Raw genomic sequence first — 22,063 nt, forward strand, 5'->3', positions numbered from 1 at the left:
GGAGACCGAGTGCCTGTTGTCTAAGGTGAAGCAGGTGGAGAGAGAGAGAGAGGATGACCAGAGATACAACTCACTCTCTGCTGCTCGCTCTGTTGCAGTGGGGACCCCCACAGGACCCCTACGGGATGAGAGCCAGTTTGCCGAAGGATCAGTTTGCCAGATGACCAGTTCATTGATTCACTGAAGACATTTTATCCTGGCTCGATTGTGGCTTTATCTGCAAATTGGTGGTTTATGAGAACTTTCTTCTATGAGAACTTAACTGTCTCGTCACTTCTTTATTCCTGCTCCCTATTTTCTGCCTCGTGTCCCCACCCCTGCTTGTCTCTCTCTCTTTCTGCTCATGCCTTGGAGGTAAAATGGCAATGGCCAATTCTTCTAGCGTGGATTTTGGCATTTGTTTGACAGCTTTTTGTGAATCAATCCTTGGCCGAATTGATTTTCAATGCATCGACTTTTACCTATCAGCTTTTGAGCCCAGGTGGTTGGCTTTGATGGCTACTTTATACTGCTCTGTGATTTCTGCATTGACCTCGTGGTGCTTCCCTTTTCCCTTCACATAACGACAAAGCCCTCAGCCATCCTCAGCGGGTCCCGGGCCTTGAGAAGAAAGAATGGTAATAACAATTGTGAACTTCTTTGGCCTCCTCCAAAGGAAAGGGCGAGGTAAATGGAAGGTGTTGGTGTAGTTATTATGTGATACCACCTATATTGGTTTTTCTCTCTAAATCATTGCCTGGGGCTCTGCTTTGAAATTGGTTTTTACCCTCCTTGCTCTTATTGCAGCCTTCGATGCTCCCATTCCATATTTAACTTTTCTGCAATTCAGCACCTGCTCTCTTAGCTCACCTCCCTTCCAGGCTTTTAGCGTGAAGCACCTGCATTTAGATCAGCCTAAGCCGTGGGGGCCCAGGGTGCCTTTGCCGCCAGGTCTTCTAGAGCTTCCTCTTACTCGAAGGAAGGTGGGGGCCAAGGAGCCTGGACCCCAGAAAGAGCACTCCTCTCGCCCCATCTAATGTAGTAGCTAAGAGCATGGACTCTGGAATCAGACTCCTGGTTTGAGTCCTGGTCTGCCATTTAATCTGCTCTGTGATGTCAGGCAAGTACCTTAACCTCTCTGTGCCTCAGCTCCCTCGGCTGTGACATGGAGACTACACTCGTGCTAACTTCCAAGCGTTGTAAGGAGGAGTAAGTGAGTTAATGCGTGGAAAGCACTTAAGACAATGTTTGGCATATAATTAGCACCATGGAAGTGTTAGTGAACGTGTTTCTTAGCTGTTTAGCCTTATGCCCTTTCTGATGCGTTGGGCTGGCATCTGGAGGTCTGGACTCTGTTCTTGACACAGTTGCTAAGCTGCTGTGTGACTTGGGTACATCATTTCTCCAGAATTCAGTCTCCTCCTCAATTAAACGAGACTCGTAGTCTCAAACCTGCCCCATTCACTGCCAGGGGTTACTCTGAGCATGAAACGACATAACGGGTGTGGAAGGGCTTTGTACATGCTAAAGTGCTGCCTGCAGGAATGGCGACAGGATGCTGGACGCTCTGCGAAGGTCAGCTTTGTTAGGATCATTTCTTAGAAGACACGGCCTGCGGTCAGGGAACAAGAGTCCTACGTGGAAACAGTGTCTTCCGCTTTGAGACTCTGTCACCTCCACCTTGCCTGTTGGATTGAGCTGTGGCCGGCAACCTCAGGCCCACCGTGCGTGGTTCCTTGAGTCAGGTCTCGCTGGCGATAGGCCATCGGGTGGCTCTCAGATCCAGTATTCATCCCTGCTTCACCTGGAACCCACTCCGTGTGCCCTGCACTCCAGCTGTCTGCCAGGACCCGAGTCTTTTCTCTGTGCATCACTGGATACACATCTAGTAATTGCCAGGCCCCTCCTTGGTGACACTGGACACCGATTCTTATACAGCCCTTCCTCTTGGCCCCTGCCTTTGGACTTGGGCTGCCATGGAACCCATATCCCCTCCTCACCATCACTATCCAGATATCGGCAGCTACGCACACCAAGCCCTCGCTCTACGGCTGGAGGCGAACTGAGCCCTCTGTGCATGTTTCCTTGGAGGTCGTAGAGAAAGGGGCTGAGAGAGCACTTTTTAGAGCCCAACAGATTCAGGGGCAGAGTCCCAGCTTCCTCATCTTTAAAAAGGTGATAAATGTTTCTCCTGGGATTATTATAAAGAATATAAATAGGACAAGAGTAAAGCTCTTAGCACTGTGCCCAAATCATAGTCAGCACGCAATAAATTATAACTAAATATGCTGTAGTATGTGGAAGGCTCAACGTTGAAGCAAGAAGCAAAAGTGATTGAGAATGTGGGTTCAGAAACCAGATGGCCTGAATTTAAATTCTGGACCCTCTACTTCTGTGATGTAACTTTGGTCAAGTTATCAAGTGACCTACCTAAGTGTATCTGTCTCCCCAAAGGAGATAATAATACTGAACCTATATACCTACTGCTGTGAGAAGTGAATGATGTAACCTATATAAAGCTGTGAGAACATTGCCTGGCACATGGAAGCACTTAATAAATGTGGTTGCTACATTATTTTAATAATGATAATTATTATTACTTTTAATATATACATATGTATGTAAGTGTGTGTGTATATATGTATGTATATATATATATACGTCTGTATATATGTATACACATATATATGTGTATATATATATGCAGGTGTATTTGCCACGGACTCAGGTTACCATAACATAACTTACTTTATTTTCCTGAAACTGAATCTGCTTTCCTTCTTGAGCTCCATTCCACCAGAAGGCAGAACATATATTCTAGTCATTTCCAGGGGAACTCGATCATATCAGATATTTGAGTTTTATGGGTTTAAATTCTGGAAATTCCAAGATTTCCCCCTTCTTTCTTTCTATGGGAGTTGCTGCTGCGAGGTGGCTCAGAGAAGCCCACTTGCCCTGACTTGGGCTTTGATCATCAGCACCAGTGCTGCTTGCTTGGCTGGTGGCGCTGTACCAGGCTATCACGTAACCCACTCTGTCCTCTCAGGTAGCCTCTCATCTCTGCTGCCCTCAGAATGGCCTAAGCGTTGATAGGAGGGGTGTGCCATCCTCCCGGAACCCCAGAAAGAAACTGGGAAGCAGGACGGGGATGGTCAGAGTGAGGGCCAGGGCCTGTTGTTAGTGTCTGAGGTTTCTTCCGTATTTTTCTTCAGCTGTTCTCCTCTCCCTGAGCTTGGAGAATTGTATAACTTAGTGTCAGGGTGGAGGGGTGTGTGTGAGTGAGTGAGTGAGTGTGTGTGTGTGTGTGTTGATCTACATTCTTCTTAGTCTTTCCTATATTATATTGAAAAAAGTCTAAAAGTGGAGAATTTTGCTATCTTTTTCCTCAAGTTCTTTTGTGATACTTTCATTCTTGGGCAGTCTTGGCCTCAATGTTCTGACCCACTCAATGGATGAAGGAAGGTTTGGACTGAGGGTCGTGAAGGAGAAAAAACACACCACTTAGTATTTCGTACACCATCCCAGCATGAAGACAGTTTCACAAAAAGCTTGGTAACTAATTACTGTTACTGTACCCCATTTTCCAGATGAGGAAACAAACTCAGAGAAGCTAAGTTGCTTAAGGCCATCCAGGTAGAAAGAAGTGGACTTGAAACCAGGTGCGTCTGGTCCAGCCCAAGCTTTACAACGTCTCTGCCACGCAGTGCGTCATCTGGAAGAGCAGCGTCACTCCCCACTGATTGTGGGCTTTGCCACTTTCCCGTGTCTTCCCTGGCCATGACCTGCTAGTGAGGTGGCCCACATCACCCCTCATCAGGGACTTGCTGAACCAACCCCGAAATTGTGTGGCAGGCTGGTCACTGAGCGATGGACCATCCAATCACCCTGTTTTTATAATGATGTGAATTTTCTCTTCTGTTGTCTCCTTCATTCCCAGAATTCCCCACTTCCTATTTGTTCAAGATATGGAGGTCCTGTCATGCCATACACATGAAACGTGAATTTTATGAATCTTTACTAATAATGAATGAATGTGTATCAAAGGGTTAAAGTCCTCTGAAGTTGCTGGGCCTTAGTCCTCTGGGGTCTGTGGTGCCAGGGCCTCCTTAGCTTCTCCTCAGCTATCAGATTCATGGCCAGAGACATCTCCAGGGATCTCAGCCTCACATGCTTCCCTTCTGTGTGACCCAGGACAGAACTCAGAGTGAAGTTGTATTGATTTCATGAGAAGCCGGGCCTGCATTTTTTTTTTTTTTTTTTTTTTTATTGTCTCCTGCCTCAGAGATGGCTGATGGCCATCATTTTTTGTGTGGAGGATTAATTAGAATAGATTCCTTTGACTCAGGCTGCCAATAAAACCTACAGTCTTCAGCTATCGATTTATGATGCTGAGCAGTAAACCGTGAGTCCCGTAACAGGCCCCAAGAAAGCTGTGGTAACAGGCATTTTGATGCCCAGGTAGTGGATTGGGGTGATGAAAAAGAATAAGAACAGGTGAGGAGACTTGGGGGGCCAGGCTGGAGAAGGGAGATGGTACGAGGGCCGCCGTGCGTCCGTGGATGGGAAGAGGATCTCATTTCCTGTGACCGAGACGTGGCTGAGAAATCGAAAGGGCCATTTGTGAACTTTGGTGGCGAGACGATTGTGAGCAAATTAATAGCTAGATATCCGAGATGTGTGTTCTTATGCAGATAATTGAGTTCTGAAGAGAGAGAGATCACTGGTCCTTCAACTTCCCTATTGTCTGAGAGTCCAAATTATGATAAAGTTCTAACCATTAGTCCCCAGATGACCTCTCAATTTAATTCAATTCAATCAGGATTTACTAGCATCCTCTGTGTTGGCGGGAGGGACAGGGTATGAAGGGTATACAGGAGCAGAAGGCAAGCTCCTTTCTCTTAAGGTGTTTATTATGCGTGGGGCAGATATTTTTTAAAAAATATAGACTTAATTTTTAGAGCACTTTTAGGTTCACAGCAAATTGAGGGGAGGTACAGAGATTTCTCATATACCTCCTGTCCCTCTACATGCATAGCCTCTCCCGTTATCATATCCCCCACCAGAGTAGCACATTAGTGACAATGGATAAACCTACACTGACACCCCATCATCACCCTCAGTCCATAGTTTATTTTAGGGTTCGCTCTGGGTATCGTACATTCTATGGGTTAGTCAAATAATGATGACATATGCATCATTATGGTGACATCGGAAACAGTTTCACTGCCCTGAGAATCCTCTGTGCTCTGCCTCTTCCTTCCTCCCCTGCAACCCCTGTTAATCACTGATCTTCTGTCTCCATAGTTTTGTGTTTTTTTCCCAGCATGCCATGTAGTTGGAATCATAATAGGATATAACCTTTTAATATTGGCTTCTTTCACATAGCAATATGCATTTAAGTTTCCTCCATGTATGTTTATGGTTTGAGAGCTCATTCCTTTTTAGCACTGAGGAATACTCCATTGTCTGGATGTATCACAGTTTATCTCTTCGCCTGCTGAGGTCCATCTTGGCTGCTTGCAAGTTTTAGCAATTATAAATAGCGCCGCTGTAAACATGGGTGTGCAGATTTCGACTCCTTTGGGTGAATACCAAGGAGTATGGTTGCTTTTATCATATGTTAAGAAGTATGTTTAGTTTTGTAAGAGGCCATGGGGCAGACATTTTCACACATAGTTAGAATACAGAGTATGATACTCGGGGTAGGGGTAGCATAGAGAGATTTAGACTGAGGGCCGGATGAGAGAAGTTTTCATTTGAGGATAAGCTTAAGTAGGCAAAGGTTCAGGCAGAGTAATCATCATAAGAAGCATGTGCATAGGATTTTTTTTTTTTCTTGGATACTACTGTGAGTGGAGCTTAGATATGTGTTTATAGATAAAGCTCAAAATGTAGGTTTTGGCCAAATCGTGAAATCACGTGGCATTTGTTTTTCTCTATCTGACTTCATTCAGCACAATACCCTCTAGGTCCATCAAGGCAATATCTTCTTCCATCCCCTTCCTTTTAGTCTGTGAGTCTCTTTTAATCTGAAGCGAGTCTCTTGTAGGCAGCATATGTAAGGGTCTTGTTTTCTATCCATTCAGCCACCCTATCTTTTGGTTGGAGCACTTAATTTTTTTTACATCTGAAGTACTTGTTGATAGATAAGTAGTTATTACCATTCTTTAGTCATGTTTTTGATACATGTTTTTTTCTTTTTCAAGAAGTCTCTCCATTTCCTGTAATACTGTCTTGATGGTGATGAACTCCTTTAGCTTTTTTTTTTTTTTGGAAACTCTTTATCTGTTCTTCGACTTTAAATGATAGCTTTGCTGGATAAAGTAGTCTTGGTTGTACATTCTGGGTTTTCATCACTTTAAATATTTTGTGCCAAGCCCTTCTGTTCTGCAAAGTTTCTTTTGAGAAATCAGCTGCCAGTATTATGAGTGCTCCCTTGTAGGTAACTAACTACTTTTCTCTTGCTGCTTTGAAGATTATCTCTTTGTATTTAACTTGTGGCATTTTAATTCGATGTGTCTTGGTGCGGGCCTCTTTGGGTTCATCTTTTTTGGGACTCTTTGAGCTTCCTGGGGTTGTATGTCTACTTCCATCTCCAGGTTGGGGAAGTTTTCCATCATTATTTCTTCAAATAGATTTTCAACTTCTTTTTCTCCCTCTTCTCCTTCAGGTACCCCTATGATACAGATGTTGTTAGATTTAATTTTGTCTCATAGGCTCCTTAAATTATCATAATTTTGGATTCTGTTTTCTTGCTCTTCTGATTGGGCGACCTCCGCTTCCCCATCCTGTATATCGGTGATTCGATTCTCTGCTTCATCCACTCTGTTGATTCCCTTTAATTTACTCTTCATCTCAGATAATGTATTCCTCATTTCTGACTGGTTCCCTTTTATAATTTCCATTTTTATGTTTTTTTATCTCTTTGTTAAACTTATCACTGGATTCACCTACACTTCCCCTAAGTTCATTGAGCACTCTTATAACCAGTGTTTTGAACTCCGCATCTGTTAGATCGCTTGACTCAGTTTTTCCTGGAGCTCTGTTCTGTTCTCTCATATGGTTTCAGAACAGAGCTCCATTTTGGCTGCCTTTTCATGTCTGGGGCCACCTGGTAAAATTCAGGAAGCAATTCACAGATGCCGTGCTTATGGTTGCCTCAAAAGGCCACGCCAGAAACCGAGGCCAGCTGCCACCAGTGTGGGGCTCAGAGCTGCTCTGCAAGGGGCATAGGACACGCTGAGGACACAACTGGATGTGGCTTGGGTGGGGCCGTGAGTCGGGGGAGGTGAAGTTTCAGGGAATCCCCTGGGTAGAGAGACCTTTGTTATCCAGTTCGATGACGTCTCAGCTATGGTGGCACTGCGTCTGCACATGGGGTAGGGGAGCTCAACAGAGGAACAATGGATACCACCAGCACTTCTGCTCAGGAGAAAGCTTAGCCTCCAGCCCTCGCTCCAACAACTCAGTGTCCCCCAGTAAGTCCCTGGTATCCCCTGAGCAGCCAACCCAGTGCTGATGCTCAGAGTGAGCAGGTCCGTCACCGCAAAAGTCTGCTCCAGACATGGCCCCTTTAAGAGGAGCGTCTGCAACTATTGTAGCCTCAGCCACTTGAGGCCGGGCAGCCTTGTGTCTTCACCTCCTCCTACCATTGCAAGGTGAATTCTTATTTCTCTCCCTAGTTGTAGGGCTTTTGTTCATCTAGACCCCAGGCAACTCTGCTTGCTGTGCTCTGTGTTTCTGTTACAACTTTGATGTCCCAAGAGATGTACAAAACCTCTACCATCTACACCATTTTTCTCAGTCTCTATTATCTCTAGAATTTAAGGACTGGTAGGCTTAGCGGTTGAAGGAAAAGATACATTAGAAATGTTTAATAGATTTGCAGCCTGAGCATCATCTTTCCTAATTCCCTTTTCCCTCTGGCCCTTTCCCTCCTTAGGGACTTGGTGGTTGTAAATAAGTAGAGTGTATCTGGGAACTCAGGGTACATGGCTGAGTGACCAGTACTACTTTTCTGCCTAGGTAACTGGGCTAGGAGCTGCAGGAGAGCCAGGCAGTGTGAGAACAAGAAGAGGACATGTGGCTCTGTACCAAGAGGCTCTGCTTCTGACAGCCAGGTGAGCGTCTCCCTCTGTGACCCCAATTTGTCATTAATGGATAACTTCCTGGCCTCAGGAGACTTCTGTAATGATGAAAAGAGATCGTGTTTCTTTTTTAGCAGATAAAATGCTAAAAACACAAGGGGTTATTATGACTCTTTTGGGAGAGAGCGTGATAGAGCCAGTCAACCTGGGTTTGAGTCTTGCATCTGCTCCTTACAACCTTTGCGATGATAGATAATGTAAGTTCTCCATTCCTCAAGTTTCTCCTCAGTAACGTGGGCTAATAATAGTCATTCCCTGTGGGGGCTGTTGTAAGGTGGACTGAAATAATGAATACAGTGCCTGACACACTGTTGGTACTGGAGGAATGTTTGCAGTGATGACGATGATGCTGTCACCGATGCCATCGCATTGCCAGTGAATAATCCTAGCATGGCTTTTGTCATCACATAAGCCCAGCAAAACTGTGCTGCTCCCCTCTCTCCTTGTAGCTCCTGCCCAAATTCATGTTCCAGCTTGAAGTCTCATTGCATCACAGAATGTCATAGCAGTTCAGCAAAGAAGGACTTCTGGGGACATCTAGTTCAATACTTCATCTGTTCCTTAACCACTGACTAGAAGTAATCCTACCTCCCGTTTACAGGGAACGCTCTACTCTGGGCAGCCTAATCCATGTGTAGATACCTTTGATAGTTGGACTCGTCTTTTTCCTAATATCTTGTATGTGTGTGTGTAATCCACTCAAAAGAGTTGCTTCCAGGGCTTTTTCTTTGGTACTCTCACAGGAAGAAAGTCCTTCATAAAACATTGATTGTTGAGGGGGGAACGATGATAGAAAAAACAGTGAGATCATTATTCTTGATTTGGAAATGTAGATGAATAAGTAAGATCAATTGAGAACAGCTACATCCCTACGAACTTTTTTCTTTTTCCCTTGCCGAGGGAACTTCCAGATTCAATGAGAGGTAGTGAGCTTCATGCAGCAGGAAGGATTTGGATTAGACAGCCAAGAACTTCCTGCCTGGGAAGTAATCGGAGGAAGTTGAGGCTTCTCTTGATCACCCCCGTGTCTCCCCTGAATGTGTCGTTTTCTCTGGTCTGGAGACAGAGGTACATTAAAGAAATCTGGGAGGTGCTTTCATCCCAGGAGTTTACTGACTGCAGGAAGGGAAGGGAGGAGGAAAGAGAGGAAGATTCTATTCAAATCCACTCTGTTAAGGAGAGGTTCAGTGGAGAGGCCAGAGTCCCTGAATGACTTATTTGACCTCTTGACAGTATTTGACCTCTTGACAACTGGAGGAGCTCACTGGCTTGGGTCTCTCTCTAACATTCCCCACCCCGCCCACCCACCACACACACGCCCTGGCCCCAGGATTTGCACCGAGAGCACTCTGACTGGCTTCCAGGTTGACCTCGTTAACACCAATATCACCTACTATGGGTTGTGAGAACTCTTTGGTCATAAAAATAATAGCAATACAGTAAAATTCTTGGCTATCTAAAATGCCTCAGGAAATGAAGCATTTCGGATAGTGGAATTTTCCATAAAGCTGAGAATTTTTCCATTTAAGTAAAGACTCTTTCTATTTTTTTTTAAAGATGGATCTAATCGATATAACATTTTTTTTGTTTACTTGGAGACAATAAGTGAATGATAGTTGTTCTATGCCAGTCATATAGTAATCCCCTAGGGGGTTAATGAACTACATTGCTTGCCCCCAAACCAAATGCTGAAACCTTTGTGATTATTGAACTTGTCTGTCTGCTTTTTAGTTTTTCTGACCCTACTCACTTCATGATGTCTTTGCCTTTCATTTCTTGCCATATTAGCACATCTGACTCTAGTGGTCTCATTTTTTTCTTTGCATTTCTCTGTCTTATCTCCATCTGTAGACCATAAGCTACTATTGACCTTACATATCCTTTGTCCAGTAACTGGTATCAGTCCATTCAAAATAGAGGCTCAGTATTTACATTTATATTAAATTATTTGTTCAATAAACACCTATTAAACATATACTCTATAGGAGGCAAATTGGTAAGTGCTGGGGATACAATGATTGAAAACTCAGATGAACTGACTTGCTCCTTTTCCCAGGCTGGCAATTCACTTCCGAAGCACGTGCGGGCTCAACCCTCCCTACAAGGCAGCTCTTCTCCCACGATCTGCCAACCTAGTGGTTCTCGCACCTGAGCGAGCCTCGGAATCACCTGGAGGGCCAGTTAAACACACGTTGCTGGCCTCCTCTCCCCGAGTTTCCGATTCTTGGGTGAGACTCAAGGATGTTCATTTCTAATAGGTTCCCGTGCGATGCCGTTGTTGCTGGTCTGGGGACCACACCTGAAGCACCATTTTAGCCATGTGACCTTTACTCTGCTCCTCAAACGCCAGCCTTGCTTCTACCTTCAGGCATTTGCCTCAGCTGCGTCCTCTGTCCGATCCTGGCCTGGCCGCCTTGTTTCATCACCCCCTTGGACGCGCCTTCCCCGAGCATCCCAGTGGATATTGCGCTCCCCGTCCTAGGCACTCAGTGTCAGATTCCTTGGTTCGTAGACTTCTCTTGCTCTCTGAAATCATCCTTGTACGGTTGTCTCAAGGGTGACTGTGATTGATGAAGAGATACTAACAGACCGAGGCAAAGGACACGCGTTTCTTTAGTGTAATTAAAGAAAATAAGAGTGTACGTGCACGAGGAGAGCCACAGGGGACAGGACAGCATTTTTTTTCATGGGAGGTCCTTCAGCTGACCAAGGTGAGGCACCCCCTCTGTCTTCTGAGAGCTCTCACTCATCCATTCGCAGGGTCTTTCCACTCTCCTGATGCCTGTTTACTGATCTGCAGACTCAGAGTGTTTTCCGCAAAGTCAGTTTCCCCGGTGAAATATCTTGTAGGCGGGATGGAATTTCAGACTTGCCTGTGTGTATTCCTGTGGGCTCATATTATTTATTTATTTGTTGTTGTCTTATGCATCTTATTCATTTGTTTATCTCTCTCTCCTCCCTAGTATATTAGCACCATGGGGGAGGGGCAGGCGTTGACTCTCTTCTTTACTGGTGTTTCCTGTAGGTGCTACCCAGAGCCGAACCTGGCAGAGAAGGAACATTTATTATCTGTAAGCTCCCTCCTTCTTCCCTCACCTAATAGAGAACTTAAGTATGTGCCTCTTGAACATAATTTAATTCTTTCAGGGACCCGAACATACACATCTCCAAAGAAAGCCTCTCCTGTGCCCCGTAGCTCATTTCAGAGAGAGCCATAGAAGGAGAAAGGCAAATATAAGCCAGAAGAAACGTGCCTCTTTCTGTATCTTAATGTAGCAAGAGCTCTCAGGCCAGAGGCTGTCTGCTCAAGGTCAGCTTTCTTTTTTCTTCCTCTCATTTCCCCTGTTCTTGCGCATTGCTCCGACTTCAGAGCTGTAATGACAAACCTATTACTGCAACAAGACATCAGAAGAGGGAAATGAGACAAAGTTACCGAGGAAGAACGAGATGCAGCACCAACCCAAGCCTTGCTGGAGAGCCTGCAGGCTGTCGAATAAGGAGTGTCAGTTTAATTGCAGCTTTCTCCCTTGGCATGATATAGGTATATCTGTCCTATGCCTCTGTGTTCTCTATTACGTTCACAGATTATTTTGCTATAGGATGTTAATAGTGTCTGCAAAGATGAAGTTTCATCTTTGCTTTCTTTTGGGTTTCTGCCGCCACCCCCACTGCTCTTTATTTAACTGTTTCTCCAGCCAGATGAGAATCCCTTTGAAGACAGGGAGCACATCTTGCTGAGCGTTACCTGACAATTCTGCTTTTCTCTCAGAAGCATGCACAGGGGCGGCACATGACGAGCATCTGCCACTTCTCATGGAAGCAAATTCTTTGTTTCTTCTCCTAGCCCCTTCTCCTCCCTCTTTGTCAGTTGAGTCAACCCAGGGAGGTAATGGGTGATGCTGACTTCCCTTCCTTTCTCTTCCCAAGGAGAGCCTATCACGTTGTGGCGATTCATTCATTTATTTAAATGTACTTATTGAGAACCGTGCTGTGTCAGGCTCCATGCCATGCACGGGAAAGATAATGGTGATCAAGACAGACTCAGTTCTAACTCTCTTGAAGCTTGTATTCTAATAGGAGAAGCAGACAGCAGTTGATTTAGCTAACAAGTAATTAAAATTTGGTAAAAGCTATGAATTAAAAACAAAGGGTTTAAGATGGTAGGTGATGAGAAATGTGACCTCCTTTCCATGGGACGGTCAGGGATGGACTCTCTGAGAGTTAATTTGGGACCTAGAAACTGAGAATCAGCCAGCTCTGTTGAAGAATGAGGAGTTAGGCACATGCAAATGTCCTGAGGTGAGCAGTGTCCTGCTGGAGGAACTAAAAGAAGCTCAGTGTGGGAAAGGCAGAAAATGACATGAATCTAAGCTAGAGGGGCGGGCCAGGCTTATACTGCGAGTTGTATGTTCATTTTGTTTAAATCCAGAGTGTCCTGCTCTGTTCCTCTTTCTGTTGTTTAGATCTTAAAGAAGCCATGGTTTCATTCTCACACTTTAGTGTACATCACATTCTCCCAGGGAGCTTGTAAAAGTGATACAGTACACATAGTAGCTAAGGCTTTAGTAGAAAGCCAGCTCAAACCAACTTAAGCAAAAATAAAACAACAGTTAATGGCTCCCCACTTTGGAATCAAGGGGCGGGTTGGTTTCAGGCACGGCTGGATCTAGCAGTTAAAATGATGTCATTAAAGCTCCCCCTCCCTCCTGTTCTTGATTCCAGAGTGGGAGAGCCATTGCCTGTTGTTTTGCTTCCACTGAAGTTTGTTTGAGTTGGCTTTCTATTGGAGCCCTAACTGCTATGTGTGCTCTATCACTTTTTTAAAGTTCTTCTTAGGAATGCTCTCTCCACATGGTGGTAAAAATAGGTATGGGAACTCCAGGCTCATATCCTTGATATAAAATATTGATTATAGGTATTGATCCCAGAGGAAAGAGTACCACATTGTCTAAATTTCATATAAATCCCTAAAACTGACTCAGATGGGCCTTGCTTGGGTCACATGTACACAACAGAGGTGTTCAAAGAGATAGAGTATGTACATTGGCTATCTGAGTGGCAGAGAAAGTAAAGTCACTTGAGTGATAGCATCACAGAATCACTTAAGGTAGGGAAGGGACAGTTTCCCTGAAGAAGAAATCCAGAAGCTAGGAAGACTGGAAGTAGCAGATTTCACCACAGGAGGCCTGGGCAGGACAGGATTCTGACGCCCCAACACAACCTAGGTTGGTGCTTTGAAACAGACAGTGATTTGAAAACATTCCCAGGGATCGCTTTGCAAATTGAGAAACAGACCGAAGAAAATGGGGAGTCACAACAAAGACAGATATGGATGCTATGAAATTTGCCAAAAGTCTTACAAGAGTCTCATAGTCATTGTCCTAGTCTCTAGGTCTCCTTTCCGAAATTCTAGCGGTGTCATACATGTTAGAGATTTTTCCGCCTTAGTTATAGGAAACAGAAACCAACTTGATTATTTTTCAAACGGGAGGAGAACTTATTTGAGTGCTATGATTTGTCAATTTTTTCTGGAAATTTTGCTGAAATTTTAATTAGAATTGCACAGTTAATAGATAAATCGGGGAAAATAAAGATAATCGCAAATGTGAATTATTTTACCTATGAACATAACTCTGTTTCTTGAAGTCTTCCTTTATGCCATAAATTTTATTTTATTATTTAAAATTTTTAAATTTATATATTTATTTTTCAGTTACCGTCGACATACAATATTATATTAGTTTCAACATAGTGATTAGATATTTATATAACTTAGGAAGCGATTCCCCCGAGGTCTAATACCCATCTGACACTAAACATAGTTATTATAATATTATTGACTATATTCTCTATGCTGCAGTTCACATCCTTGTGACTATTTTTATTACTGCCAATTTGTACTTCTTAATCCCTTCACCTTTCAGTAATTGCATTTTAAGATAATGATCACTTTTGGTACTATTATGAATGAATTTCTGTTTTCTATTGGTTATTGCTGGTATAGACACATGCTATTGCATTTTATACGTTTATTTTAAATCTGGCAGTGTTACTAAATTTTATTATTAGTTCCATTGGTTTTTTTCTTAATTCTGTTATTTTAAATATAGGTGAATATATCATCTGCTAACAATGGCAATTTTGTCCTTCCTCTTAATATTATGTTTTTATTTTTCTTGTCTTATTAAATTGGGTAGTTTCCAGTATTATTCTGGATGATACTGGTGATAGATGAAATCTTAGCATACTTGGTTTGAAGATTAGAAGACTTAAAAGAAGTATACTTAAAGGGTTTTCATTAAGTTGATTATTGGATGTAGGTTTGTGGAATATAGCTTTTACCAAGTTAAAGGATGTTCTTTCAACTCCCAGTTTTCTGAGAATTTTTCGTAATTAAGTAGGTATTGAATTTTATAAAATGCCTTTTCTGTAACTAGTGAGATAATGTAAATTTTATCCTTTTGTCCTTGATTTTAGAAAATTACGTTGATAATTTCTTCTGATGTTAAATCATGTTTTCCTTGTTTTGAATAAGTCTACCTGATTATGATAGATTGAAAAAATTAAAAGTTAACAATCTACTCTAACATTTCATATATATTTTTGAGTAAATATGTATACAATGTTCCTTTATTAGTGATGTTCTTACTTCGTTTTTTTTTGGTAAAGTTTGTATAAGCCCCATAAAAATTGATTGGAAATCTTTCCTTCTTTTCATTTTTTTTTTTTTTTTTTTTAAAACAGTTAGCATTAATATGATGGCTAAGGGGGGGGGAGGGAGGGAGCAATTGGGAGGATCATTTTATGAACAATATAGATGTCTAACCAATGTACTGTGTACTTGAAACTAAATTAAATAAATAAATTTATTTTAAAAAATACAGTTGTATAAGAAAGGGTTTATTATCTCTTCCTTGAAAGTTTGTTAGACCTCTTCTGTGGAATCATCTAACCCTCAGGCTGTGTTTTTGGAGGGAAGGAAGGACTTTTATTATCATCTTCATTTTTTAAATGGCCGATTAGATTAAGTTTTGTCTTTATTCCTGTACCAATTTTGTTAATTATATATATTTTAAAAAATGTATATATTTACATTTTCTTTTTTTTATATATAGTTTATGATTTTTAAATTAAAAATTCTATGTCTGTTATCAATCTATGGTTTAAATAATTTCAGCAAAATTTCCTGAGAAATTTCACAAATCATAGTGCTCAAGTAAGTTCTCTTTCCTTTTGAAAATTAAAAAACAATTTCTTTCTTCAGTGGTTTCTGTATTTTTTCATCTTTTGGTATATCTAATACTCTTATTTTCTTGAGTTAAACACTTACCTTCTTTACTTTTAATTTTTGTTTGTTTTCTGTTGATTATATTTACAACTATATATTTTCCTTTTGCCATTATCTACAAATTTCAGTATGTATTGATTTCATTGGTTTTCAACTGTAAGTGTTCTATCATTTCATTCATGGATTTCTCTTCAACCCAAGAATTATTCAGTAGCGATTTTTTTTTTTAAGTTTGCAGATATATAGGTTTTTAAAGCTATAATTAAAAATTGTTAATTTTATTATGCCGTGATCAGAGAACACAGTCTGTAAGATGTTGATTCTTTGGGCTATTTGGAGCCTTCCTTTGCATTTTTATTTTTATAAGAGTTCCATGAGTGCTTGAAAGCATCTGTGTTCTTCATTCAATGGGTACAAAGTTTTATATATTTTAATAGGTCTAGCTTATTAATTGTATCAAGAAAATCTTTTTTATCCTTATTTTTTTTTGTTTATTTGAACCATCAGTTTTGATAAGGGTGTGTAAAATTTCTAATATTTCTCCACCTAGTGTTGCATGATCCAACAATGAACTTTAAAGTGCACTTAAAAAAACCCTCCTTTTTTTTTTTAAGCAGCAGGACCCTTTCATCACATGAACTCTTGTATAGGAGCTCAGTTTAAAAATGGATGAAAGGAGAGCTGCTCTGGTTGGAGGGGCGGTGTCGTGAGGAGGCATCCCCAACACTCTGCAGAGCAGAGTTTAGAAACCACTGGAGAAGAGTAGAGAGAGCCAGACTTGAAGTCAGCCCCACTTTTGTTTTTAAATAGTTTTGTCCTCTTAACCAAATTATTTTTCTTCTCCATAAAATGAGAGGGTTGAGGAAAATATTTTCTGAAGTCCTCTCCAGATATCAAGTTCTGTCATTCTAAATATTTATCGATCACCTACTACGTGCCCAGCACCATAATCATATTAATGTATGTTTTAGCACCAATAATCCCTATACTATGTGGAGTGCTTTCCTTCCATTATCTCACTTAATCCTCACATCAGCCATATATGATATGCTGGGGATACGGCAGGGAATAAGATAGGTAATCCCTGCCCAGGGATCTCTGTCTCCAGTTCCTTTGGAATGCCGGTCAAAAGAGGGGTAAAAAATTTCATAATTAAGACTATGCAGTTTGGAGTCAGAGCTCAAATCCCATCCCTGCTACTTATTAGCTGTGTGTCCTTGGACAAGCTGCTTAACTACTCTGACGCTGAGACTCATTTTCCTCATCTGTAAGATAGTGATAATAATGGCATCTAGCCTGACACAGCATAGATGGTCAATAAGTATTAAGGTGTCTTCCCTTAAAAAGTGGAGGTTCTAGCTTAGGAGAGAAACAACAGATGGGAAACAAACTGTAGGTGAATGCTGTGCTTCAGCATCGGGAGAAATGAGAGCTGCAGGTTCCTGACGTCTGGGCCAGACCTGTCAACCTCAGACGCGTTTCCCCGGGACCTCTGGCCTTTTCACAGAACTCCCCTCAGCTCTGAGGCTTGAGTTTCCACGGGCAAGAGAAAGGGCACGGAAACTCCAGAGGCCCTGGCTCCAGGTCCCTCTGTGGCTCTGCTCACAGCACAGTCACGAGGGGACTTTGGTCATGAGCCGACCTCGTTAGAGTGAATGGATAGTGGGAGGGTGTGTCTGTGTGACTCATTAGACAGAGAAAAATATCCAGCTTTCCTTCATCTAGTTTCACTAAAACTCTAAAACGTTCATTACTTTGGACACATGGCAATAACTTATGTTTTTAAATATCCAAGTGATCATTTCATTTGTTTTCAAAAGGGAAAATGGAGTTGGAGGGGGCAAGGCAAGAAAAGCGAGACTCTGGGGAGGCAGTTCTGGCCCGGAGCAAGGGAATTTGGAGGCTCAGCATCTGTTTTGGTGAGTGAGTTGGACAAGTCTTTTCTCCTCTTGAGGCTGCGATTTACTCATGGTGCGATGCAGACACTGGAAAGATCATGGTCATTACCACTGCCTCCACCCTCGATGTGTGGTTGCTGAGAACTTGTTAGGTACAGCCATCTCGTTGCTTCATTTCACGTACAGTGTAGGTACTCTGCTTACTGCCAAGTCACAGGGTAAGAAAGAGAGGCTTGAAGAGGTTAAAGCACCTGCCTGTAGCCACCCAGGGAGTAAGAGTACACTTGGGATTTGAACTCAGTACACTCTGGTTGATCTTGCTCTGGGAGGCTTGCTCTTTTCCCCATGCCATGTGCCTCCATCTCCACTAATGCCTATTGTGCTTTAATGTTCTGTGAGTTCTCTGGGCAGAGGGCTGCTCTGGGTCCCCTGTTCTAGGAAACTGTCATCTACTTCTTTCCTGACAGTTTATGTGTCTTGAAATTTATTGAACCCCTTTGAGGGGGTAGATTTAGATGTAGAAAGAAGGTATTAGCTAATATTTTGTTAGAATTTCTTCCAGACTCTTTCACCTTCTTCCCCCATTTTTTATTTTGTTTACCACAGATGACATAGTTGAAAATATGGATATATGTATTCTTTTTTTTTTTTCCTTCCTAACTTAGGAACATTAGCATTTCTAAAATATATTAAGATTTCTCAGATCACTATTTTCAATTTGTGCAAAGTAGTCAATCACATGGAAGCTTCATCAATTACCTAATCAACTTCTTATTGTTATTTCTTATTGAAGTTATTTCTAATTTGCCACTATTACAAATGATAGTCTGAACATCTTCGGGCAAAAAGCATTTAACAATTTTAGACTGTTTCTTTAGGGTCGACATCTATTTTAAAATGCTTTATTGTTTTGGTTATAAATATAATAAAGGATATTTTAAAAGGTTTAAAAAGCAAGCGAAATTGAAAGAGAGAAGTAGTAACAGTTAATATTATTAGCTAACAGACAGGGCTTTCTAGGTACTTGGAACTATTATAAATACTTTACATAAATTGCAAGATTAATTCCCATAACAAGTTTGTGAGAGACATACATAAATATTTTTGGTATTTCTTGATTATTTCCTTGGAAAAGAATTTGCTCAAAATATATGAACATTTTTGAGACTCTTTAGATACATTGCCAAGCTTCTATTCAGAGATGTGGTAGCTGTTCATCCTCAACCAGCAGAGTCTGCGTGTTCTCTCTGTGCTCTCATTAGCACACTGTTTTATCATTTTAAAAAGTTTTTGAGCCCTGAGAGCTTTCTGTTGCATCATTCTACTTCCAAGGACCCTTGAAGCTCTGTACTTCATAAATACCCACTGGTAAGAGATCAACAGCTGCTGTGGCAGCTATGAAAATGTTTGCACTCTGCTGGTGTGGAATCTAGGAACTGAGTTGAAGAAAGCAGTAAGACCCAGGAAGTAATAAGTGTATGCATACATCTCTGGTGTCACGCTGGCCAAGGACTCAGACATACAGGATCTTCTGTGTGTCTGTTCCTCTAGGAGAGAACTCCAAAATGCTCTGGGAGAGGGGGAGGGGTGAGAGACTCATACCTGGCAGAGAAAGGTAAAGATGATAGGCAGAGGAATTTCGCATTTGTGGTTCAAGGGAGATACCATAGACATTCAATTCGGAAAATAAACACTCATACTGAAGTCTAACAATAGAGACTCTGAGGGAGGAGGGAGTAGATGATACATAGGTCAGTGCCACTCCTAAAATTTGTAACATCCGTAGAGAACCAACTATGATCCTAGAAACCTCATGGACATATAAGGCACCTTTCTCGACTGTGATCAGAGATCACAGATCTCCATTTTTTTCCCCTTTCTTTTTCTTCTTCCTTCCTCCCTCTCTGCTCCTTCCCTCCTTTCCCCCGGCTTTATTGGATTTCCACATTATAAAAGTAAAGCATACTCCTTTCACCGTGTCATACAGTTCAGAGGTGCGTGAGAGAAGCGTTTGTAATCCTCCTCTACCTTTCTTTAGTACCGCCCTCCCCAGATGATCAGTGTTAACAGTTTGGGTATTTTTGCACACTTTTTTATGTTCCTACACATATAAAAAATTTCCTTTTTTTTAAAAAAAAAATAGAAACAAACCTCTATATTATTTGCTTTTCTAACTTAATACATATCAGGGAAAATGCTCTTGGTCAGGATATATAAATCTCACTCAAATAATAATAGTTTGTTAATATTCCATCATATGGTTGCACCATAAATTTATTTGACCAGACTTCTATTGAGGGACGTTCAAATAATTTTGAAATTTGTGCTTTTTTTCTCTCTCCCTGTCTCCCTCCCCTCTCTGCCTGTACCAAGTGAACTGTAATAAATATCCTCAGCATAATTCCTTTCATACAAGTGATTATATGTTTGTAGGGCAGAGTTCCCAAAATGGGATTATTGGGACAAAGAAAACATAAATTTTAATTTTCAATAACTTGTCTTGCTTCTTTTAGTTATTTTTTGGTTGAGAATTTTTGCCTAGTTATTTAACTTGGCTATTTATGGCATCTTCTTGCAGTAGGAAAGGTGAAGGGTATTACCTGTTTTGTGGGTGAGCCTCAGTGAGATTAAATGACTTGTCCAAGGTCACACAGCAAGCAAATGGCCAAGTCTGCTTTAGAGCTCTTATGCCTCGATCCACTAAATCTTTCTCTTCTGCTCCTCCTTGGTTATATTTTTTGAAGGTTCTCTAGGAAAAGAAAATGAGGCTCCATCAGAAAAATGGTCACATTTATTTAAAGAGGATAACGATAATGATGAAGGAGACACTGGCACGTAATTAAACTTTTGTCAAAGGAAAGAGAAAAGAGGTTTCTTCACAGTTTGGTCTTGGGTTTTTAAGACCAGTTTTCAAGCTTTAAGAATTGTCAACAATCCTGTCACCATTGGGGTGATTCCCTGCCTCTGGTCCTCTTAGCTCGAATGTTGATTGGCACGAGATGAAAGTGGGTCTCTGGCCTCCTTATCTTCTGTCTCTGGGCCCCTCTCCTTCCTGGTCCCTCCCCAGTGTCTATTTCCTCACATTCAGGAGGCTGTGACTGGATGTCTGATCCCATCTGAAGGGCTGCAGCCTCTTGAGGATGCTCAGTTTCTAAGCCAAGAGTAACACGAGGCCCTGAGGGAAACAAGCCTGGATTTCACACTGGGGAAAACTGTTCAGAAAGCGAACATTCCTCCAGCCTCTCGCTGCTGTCTTTCCCCCACTGGGTGCGGCCCAGTTTATCTCCCCACCTTCACACACCATTTGTTTGTGCTTTGTGACCTCTTCCCTCTCCCTCTGTCAAAGTCTGCCCTCAAAAGAGAGTCTTTTATTGGTCTTTATATCTGAGCATGACTGCCAGGCTGTATTTCTCTCTCCCTGGAGGATTTGCATTTGAAGACTGATATCTCTTTGGGAAAATATTCATTGTTAAAGAAACAATCAATAAATAGGCGAGTAGGGAATTTAGGGAGCAGGAGGCCTTTTCACTGTTCCCGAAATAATCATCAGGATGGCTAACATTTACTGAGCGCTGCTTTGTGCCAGGCACTATTTAATCCTCACATGCACTCTTATGAGGTAGTTAATATCTCCATCTTACCACTGAGGAAACTGAGGCACAGCATGGGTAAGTGTCTAGCTCAAAGTCATATACAGTATTTTACCAATCTTGGTAAGTAATTAATGATGCATTAATTTTAAATGCACCATTATTTTTTTTTGCACTAAGATCCTGCCAATTAACTGAGACACGTAACGGACTTTAAGGAATGTTAAATGTGAACAAATACATCTTAGAATCAATGACTATCTGTGATAGAGCTCAGATTTAAAACCAAGGAGATCAACTTCATTACTTATAGTTTTTCCACTGTGTTATACTTATACCACAAGGTAGAGTCATTCTAGATTAGCATTTTATTAAGTCAGCATTCCTCAAAATGTTTTGAAAGGGTAATGAATATCATGGAGGAAAATATTCTGTGAACCAAGTAAGTTCGAGAAAGTCTTCATTAATAGAATAGAATAGATTTCCTTACTGCAGATCTTCTTCAAGTCTTTAATATCAACATGTATTTTGAATCTCCAAGGAGGAAGATAGAATATGCATCATTTTTCAAACTTTTTTTTTTTTGGCGATGGAGCATTTTACAGAACTGTTCTTTGGAACACATTTTGGAATTCTCAGTAGCAGGCCATTCCTCTAATCTGGCAACAAATGTGTACAGGCGGTCAAGATTCATTTTGCTTAACGAATCTAATTTTTGGGGACAACTGTTGAAGATCAGGCATGATGGGTCTATAGAGACAAGTTTGAAAGTAAGTCTACATCTTTAGGCACTTTTTGTTCTGATTTTTGTCTTTTGTTCAGTAGTAATTTAAAAATAACATGAATTTAATACCTATAATAGCGTTTCTCAAAGCATACTTTATGACACTGAGCTCCATACTTCTTCGATAAGGCATCTCTGGTAGAAAGCAAACTAACAAACAAACAAACAACTTTCTAAGCCAACATTGGGTCACTCTGGGACTGAATGTACTAACAATTGTGAGGTTACCCTTTGCATATTGAGAGGTATCCGTTTCCATTGATTTTTTTTTTTTCCAAATTGTTTTGCAGAATCTTTTTGTATGGGTTACAGTTGCTTTTACCTATAAGTAACAATCTATCTCACTAATGATGTTTAAGCCATAAAGACATTTCATT

At 41.4% G+C, this 22,063-nt stretch overlaps 1 long non-coding RNA gene across 1 annotated transcript in view; it reads left to right on the forward strand.

Annotated features, from left to right (window-relative positions):
* LOC120581602 (uncharacterized) overlaps positions 1 to 22,063 on the forward strand; it is a 327,878-nt gene that overhangs the window by 170,272 nt on the left and 135,543 nt on the right. The window contains exon 11 of the long non-coding RNA XR_005647346.1: positions 8,005 to 8,099. This is a non-coding gene — a long non-coding RNA (uncharacterized LOC120581602). The remainder of the gene's footprint in view (positions 1 to 8,004; positions 8,100 to 22,063) is intronic.

Source organism: Pteropus medius, unplaced genomic scaffold (genome assembly GCF_902729225.1).
Source record: "Pteropus medius unplaced genomic scaffold, Ma_sr-lr_union100, whole genome shotgun sequence".
Taxonomy (NCBI): domain Eukaryota; kingdom Metazoa; phylum Chordata; class Mammalia; order Chiroptera; family Pteropodidae; genus Pteropus; species Pteropus medius.